Here is a 6,356-nt window from a genome sequence, read left to right on the forward strand (position 1 = left end):
ACACCAGAGCATCACTGAAGAAGCACTAATTGAATTATGTCACTTACATCCTCTCATAGCATTATGTAATTTAACTCACTTTCACAAATATATTATTATTATCTTCCAAATCCCACAGAAGTGATTATGGCCCTGTGGTAATGATGCAGGTAAAAAAAAAAAAGACAAGGGGTAAAAAAGCACAGTAGCAAACTTGTTCCTCATATGCTCTTGAATCTATGAATGACATGAGCACATCATTTAGCCCTCAGTGAGGCACAAGTTGAATTTGCCAGGAAACTTCAGAGACATGTTTGTACTCATACACATACAGAATACACACTCACAGATGAGGAAATGGTAAGTTGTCTGTTAGGTAAAGCAGAGAAACTTCAGCACATGTGTTAGCTGCCATGTGATGACATTCAGTCCTTTGACTGGTAGACTATTAAGACTTTGTTTTAAGGTTATATGTTCTGATTAAAAAAAAAACTCTGTTAAGATGTTATGACCAACTTCATGTGTCAGTGACAAGACGTGAGGTAGTTCCAACACAGAGGGACCAAGGAGTGGCTACTCATGGGGTAAGGAGAGCACACACTGTAATTAGCCTCTGGGCTCCAATCTTCATTCCTCTCCACATAACTCAAGTTCTGTCCATTAATCCATCAGTCTCTGCAGTCCCAACATCTGTCTAGGAATTCCTGTTCCACAGACACAACACCTCTCCCTCTCACAATCCTTGCTCCTTGCTACCCATTACAGTGTTTACAGACAAGTCAAGAGGTGAACTCACATCTTGCAACATATTCATCTCTAACCACACTCGGTATGCTGAAAGCTACTAAATATGTTCTTTCAGTGTGGCTCCTGTGTACATGGCCTATGGACTTGTCTCTAGAACATTCCTCCCAATTGACTGTCAATGACCTCTGAACTCTGATTTGAAAATATGGGCAAACTGCATCAATCAACAAATAAGGTCTCTATTCATGGAGTAATCCATGTTTTCAACAAAAACATCTTTCATGGGTACCGATGACATTTTGTTCCTGACCGTTCACAGAAAATCTAATAGCTAGTTCCCAGGAAAAAAACAATAATTAGAAATTGAATTTTAAAAATAATATCAGGTATATGTGAATCAAAACAGTGCAAAACTCATTGAATGCTCCTGCCATATAAATCTGTAGTACCTATAGATTGAAACACGTCAAAATATTGCTGAATTGAAGACAACCTACATAAATGAAGGACATATTATGTTCATGTGCCAAACATCTATTTATTGGTTAGATGTTTATTGATTCACAACTGATCTATAGAATCAATGGAAAACAATAAGATTACCCTATTTTAATTGGGTGGGGTATTCTAAACTTTGTATATCAGGCATTGAATTGGGCATCTTAGAAACATAAAGATAGAGAAGAGCATTGCTTGATAAGAGGTCTGCATATTAAACTACATTAGATGGGCCATCCTGCTGTAGGAATCTAACCAGGCAAGTAAAAATACATATCACCACTCCAGGATTACACACAAACATTTACAGACCACTGCCTCTTTTGAGGCAACATATTTATATGTATTTCATGCTGCCATCAAACTTGTGTGCAGTCTAGGCTGAGAAGGACTGACAATACTCCCCCTGCAGCCTCTTATGCACTGGGATTATTGATATATGTATTATTCCTGGATTGCTGGAGAACTGATATTTGACAAACATGCAAAGGCAAGTTGGTGTAGAAAGGATGTTCTTTAAGCAAAGAATACTGAGGCAAGTGTATATCCATATCCCACAAATATAAATTAGGACCTACATCATAACATGTGCAAACACAATGCAATACTGCCGTTCACATACTGGTCTCCCCATATTCCCCCTACCTGTGTTGCATCCCCCTGCTATGAAAGAAAACAAAGCAAAGTAAACAAGTAAGCAAACAAAAGCAAAAATAACAACAAAAACCTAATAAACCAAAACAGAATAAAAAAATACTCAGAAGGCTTGTAGCTGGAGTTCAAGGCAGATGCGAACCCCCTGACATGCTAGATGTGAACGAAACTTGTGTCCTTTGCAAGAACAGTTGTTTGCTTACCTGCTCAGCCGTGTTTCTAGCCTTGAATAAAAGAATTTTAAAGTGGGAATTTCATGTTGATGAACTGAACAAAATCTATCCTATTACATGCAAGTTTAGGCCTATGGGAATTAAGCTTTCTTTACATTGTCTTGTTAAGTTCAAGAAAGAGCTTGGACATAATTAGATCCTTCAAATCACATTTTTGTTTCCCATCTGGAACTGTAGTATAACTTACTAGATAAATAATGCATGATCTCAAATGAATACTTCTATGTAAGTAAAATAAGAAGAAAATGAGTTTAAAGTCAATATGCTTCAGAGATTATTAGGTGGAAAGACAGTTTTGTAAATCATGGATAGTTTCAAAGTACAGAATGAATACTTGGCTTTCTTTTTTCCAAGTGCCATTTATTTATTATTTATTTGTTTGTTTGTTTATGGAGACAGGGTTTCTCTATGTAGCTTTGGATCCTATCCTGGCACTTGTAGGGGAAGCTGTAGCCACTCCTGCTTAGGGACTGACTAAAGGTGTGCCTGACCATGCCTGGGAGGCATGCTCAGGGTGAAGTAGAGAGAGAGTTGGTCAGGTGGATTGTTTCTTGTTTCGGTTTCACTTTCGGCTTGCTGTATAGACTGCTGTGCCCTGGCTGGCTAGGTTGCTCTGTAAGTGAGGCTTTTCCTTATTAAAATCCCTTGTATTTCTACCTGGCTCTGTATTGGTAATTTCCCAAAATTGGCACTTGGTCTTGAGTCCAGGCTGGCCTCGAACTCACAGAGATCCACCTTCCTCTTCCTCTCGAGTGCTGGGAGTAAGGTGTACACCACCAATTCTTGAGTTATTTTCTTTGTTTATTAGAAAGAAGATTATTTTACATGTCAATCCCAGGTCCTTAACCATCCCCTCCTTCCCTGACCCCACCCCCAACTAACACCCTACCTATCCCATACCCTTTCTGCTCCCCAGTGTGAGTGAGGCCTTCCATGGGGGGGGGGGTCATCAAATTCTGTCATATTCTTTGGCCTAGGAAAACCCCCTTGTGTCTAGGCTAAGGGAGTATACCTCCATGTGGGATGGGCTCCCAATTCCATTCCTATGCTAGGGATAAGTACTGATCCACTACAAGAGGCCCCATAGATTTCCAAGGTCTCCTCACTGACAATGCAAACTCAAGGGGTATGGATCAGTCCCATGCTGGTTTCCCAACTATCAGTCTAGAGACCAAGGGCTCTCCCTTGTACAGTACAGTTTTTCCTTTGTGTTTCTCCACCCTGGTATGGAGTCCTCCTTCTCTGCAATTGGATTTCAGGTCAGTTCAAGGTTTAGCTGTGGGTGTCTACTTCTACTTCCACCAGCTGCTGGATGAAAGTTATACTATGGTGTATGAATTAGTCATCAATCTCATTATCAAGAGAGAGCATTTGAGGTACCCTCTCCTCTGTTGCTTAGATTGTTAGTTGGTGTCATCTTTGTAGCTCTCCAGACATTTACCTAATGCCTGATTTCTCTTTAAACCTATAATGTCTCCCTCTATTATGGTATGTCTTATCTTGCTCTCTTCTGTTCTTTCCCTAACTCAACCTCCCTGCCACATCCTGTCTTCCTCACCCCTGTTCTTCTCCCCTTCTCATTCTCCTAGTTCCCTCTCCCCTCCCCCCATACTCCCAATTTGCTCAGGAGTTCTTGTCCCTTTCCCCTTGTGCAGGGGACCATCTATGTCTCTCTTAGGGTCCTCCTTGTTGATGAGCCTTTCCAGAAGCATGGACTCCAGGCTGGCAATCCTTTACTCTATGTCTAAAATCCATGTAAGAGTGAGTACATATCATGCCTGTCTTTTTGTGACTGGGTTACCTTGCTCAAAATGGTTTCTTCTGTTTCCATCCATTTGCCTAATACTTGGATTTCTAGGGTGATGCTGCCATGTATGGTAACATGCTGATTTCGAAACTAAAGAGACATTTGTACAGCTTACCTCTCCAACAAAGTAAGAATATAAACTTAAGCCTATAAATGTCAAAAAGAACATACAGAAGAAAATCCATCTCACTGTGCCTAGCTGGAGATTTCACAAAAAAAGACATCTAATAAAAACTGTAACTGGCACAGGAAAATAATCTGGATTAAAAAGAAAAACCCCAACTATGAATCTAAGCAAGCAGGCTGTCAGTTGGGGGCTTGGGCAGTCTTTTCTGGCCTCTGGCAGTACAACCAGTAATTTTCCATATGGAGGCAGGATACTGTCTCAGCCTAGACACACCTGAGAGCGACTACTGACAAGGTCCTAACCCTAATGATGTGACAGACATTGATGATGATCCCTTATGGGAGGCCTAACCCTCCCTGAGCTTGTTGTTAGACTCGAGGGGAGGGGTTAGAGGAGGGAAGCATAGGGTAGTGCAAATGGTATGTAATCTAAGATTCTTTTTAATTTAAATAAAATTAATTAAAAATAAAGCTATAACTGAATGACCCGGGAAGGAGGAATACTAAAAATGTAAAATTGCCTGCTCTTCCAAATGCAAGGATGAGAACTGAAAAGATAAAAGTCTATGAGGAGGAAAGTTAGACAAACGTATACAATAAATGATTCCCATGAAACACACAGAAAAGCTCACAAAATCAGTCAACAAATAGAAACTAAAAAATACGAGAGAGGTAGGTGTGCTGTTCAAGGGGACATTGATAGGACTGGTTCTATTTATAAGACATTCAATAGAAATTTTAATGCCATATGCAGAGAGCATCAGGACAGGGACACTGAGGAGAGAACAGGGTCACCGGGAAGGGGGGGACCCACAAAAAAGGTAGTTAAAAATCACAAACTGGTGACAAGCACACAGTGTCCCACACCTGTAATCCCTTCACAGGGCAACTGAGGCAGGAGATTCATTGAGAGTTCCCAGACAGGGTAGGACACAATGAAACCTTGTCTCAAAACCAAACTAACTCACAAACTACTAAGGAGGAACAATAATCCTCTAACCAACTGCATATTACAGAGGTATCTGAGGTAATCACTGATTAGTCTTTAGACTTTCCTGCTTTATGTCCCTCAGATCCCGTGCGGGAGCAATCTGATCCCTTTTCAGGGAGCAGCAAGCTTGGATCAGAGACAGCTCACTCTACTGTCTATCTCCCTGCTGCTCCCTCCCCCAGAACACTCCTCCTATGGCTCCAGCACAGCCAGGTCCAGACAGCACAGCACATGCAGGAGGCAGATGGTCCCCACTCTCTCTACTTCTGCAGACACCTGGCTGCAAATCTCGAAGGGAGAGTGAACCTACTTGGGTGTGGGATCCCTGCATCTGCCTTCCCACCCTCAGGAAGATTCAGGTACTCACCTCCAGGAACCCAAAAGCTCGCTCAGTGCACACACCAGGAATTCTCCTTTCCAGGACATCGCCTGGGTAGCCATTGAAATTGTTCGCCATAATGACCCCAGGTTTGTATGACAACCACAAATGCTTCCTGTGTTCAGTAACCAGCAATGCCTCCGCCCAGATCTTCCTCTCTTTCTCTCACTACAAGAACTCTTTACCCTTGTTATCCCCCTAGAAATCATACCCATGGAGAAACTGCCACCAGCAGGAAAGCAGAGCTTAGTTTCTTTGCGATAAGAAAGCATATCCCTGCGGGCATGACCACGTTCTCCTCACCTCACTAGTTTTCAGGTGACAGTTAAGCAATTTCATCCACTAAGTAGTTATGCAAATACAAGCTCGTAACAAGAAGTTAAGTCTGACACACCTTGTGCAAATAGATCCTGAAATGGAACAATTAAAAAGAGAATAGATCCTGAGAGGGAACAGTTAAAAAGAGTAGATAATAGCGGGAATCAAACTCGAGGCTTCGGGCATGTATAGCATGAGCTCTGCCACTGTGCTACACCCCTAATCGCGGTACTAGGGGGATTAGAGCATATATGAAGGGTGGGAAATTGATCCAGTACTTGTAGGTCCTGAAAGGAACTGCATGCGTCCTTTTGAGTATAATTTATGGCTAAAACATACATAGAGTGTTTTAATAATAATTTTATGGCATTTCTTGAATGAGAAAACAATCCATTGTCATTCAAGGAATAATAATAATAATTATCATGATAAAGTTTTTATTCTTCCAAACAAGGCAAACTGATAATAAATAGTACTTGCAATTTTTCATGCCTATCCACTTGAATTCAAATTTAGGTTGTAGAATAAGTTCAAATTAATAGTATCATAATGGCTGCAGTGAAAACGGCCTGGACACAGAGGGCCGAAAGCAGTTTATGTAATACCAAGCCTTCAATGAAGTGG

Source organism: Cricetulus griseus, chromosome X (genome assembly GCF_003668045.3).
Source record: "Cricetulus griseus strain 17A/GY chromosome X, alternate assembly CriGri-PICRH-1.0, whole genome shotgun sequence".
NCBI classification, from domain to species: domain Eukaryota; kingdom Metazoa; phylum Chordata; class Mammalia; order Rodentia; family Cricetidae; genus Cricetulus; species Cricetulus griseus.